The sequence below is a fragment of the Lipotes vexillifer genome, unplaced genomic scaffold (genome assembly GCF_000442215.2).
Source record: "Lipotes vexillifer unplaced genomic scaffold, Lipotes_vexillifer_v1.1 scaffold512, whole genome shotgun sequence".
NCBI classification, from domain to species: domain Eukaryota; kingdom Metazoa; phylum Chordata; class Mammalia; order Artiodactyla; family Lipotidae; genus Lipotes; species Lipotes vexillifer.
In genome coordinates, this window is record NW_006787695.1 from 1,004,795 (window position 1) to 1,005,834 (window position 1,040).

At 63.5% G+C, this 1,040-nt stretch overlaps 1 protein-coding gene across 1 annotated transcript in view; it reads right to left on the reverse strand.

Moving 5' to 3' along the window:
- XG (Xg glycoprotein (Xg blood group)) overlaps positions 1-1,040 on the reverse strand; it is a 42,454-nt gene that overhangs the window by 1,219 nt on the left and 40,195 nt on the right.

A 1,040-nucleotide genomic window follows, 5' to 3' on the forward strand; every position in this document is an offset into this window, starting at 1 on the left:
CCCCAGCGCCTCGGCCCGGCCGGCTGGGCTGCTCTCCGGAAGCCCGGCCCCGCCCCCGCTCTGCTGCCCCGGGCGCTGGTCCACGCGACCGCCGCAGCCCCGCACCAGGCCGGCGCCGCCCCGTGCCCGGCCCCTGGCGCCCCGGAAGGAGAGCCGGGAGAGGGCAGCGGCCGCCGGGCATCCTCGCCCCGCCCCGGCCCCCCGACCCCTCCCCGCCCAATCCAGGAGTCTGCGGCGTCTCCGCTCAGACATCTCACCTTTAACCGGCCAGCCCCAAAGTAAACGTTTGCAGTGGCCTCCCGGGCCGGGCCCAAGGCCGGCGCGCTGCCCGGGCAGAGGCCACGCTGGAAACGTGATCTTACTGAACGAACGCTCAGTGAGCGAAGGAAAGGGGCATGCAAGCGTGCACGGTGCGTGGACGCAGGAGAGAGTAACCGAAAATAAATGAGTGAGTGATGGAGTGATGGGCACCTCGGCTGCTGAATACGTGCGTCAGGGGGTGAGAGAATTATGAGTGAATGAATGAATTGAGTAGATAAACGAGGGAATACATTTATGAATGAATGCATGCACGAGCAAGTGAATTAATGAATGTGTGAATGCCTGCAGGAGTGGACGAATGGAATGAATGCACGTGTGAGTGCACGCAGGGGTGGGTAAGGAGTGAATTAATGCACGTGTGAGTGCATGCCCGCCTGAGTGGACAAGTCGCCATCTGAGCCCTGTGAGCCACGGCGGGTTGTAGAGAGGGAGAGAGGAGTGGGCCAGATGCTGTCCTCAGGGAGGATGTGGCCGCTGGCTGGGGCCATAGGAGCGCGTAAGCGCCAGGGGCCGGAGAAACCAGACGGTATCTCAGGAATTCTCCCACCTGCTGGACCTTGCCCATCCAGCACGTTGTCATGTCCTGCGGGATCAAGGGTCCAGGGAACACGGATCGACAGAAGGAATGGACATTCCTGAGTAACGGGGCTTCCTGCTCTGCAAATGTCACCTGGGGGGGTGGGCGGGAGGCGCCCCAGCGGGGGTCACCTCTCCACTCC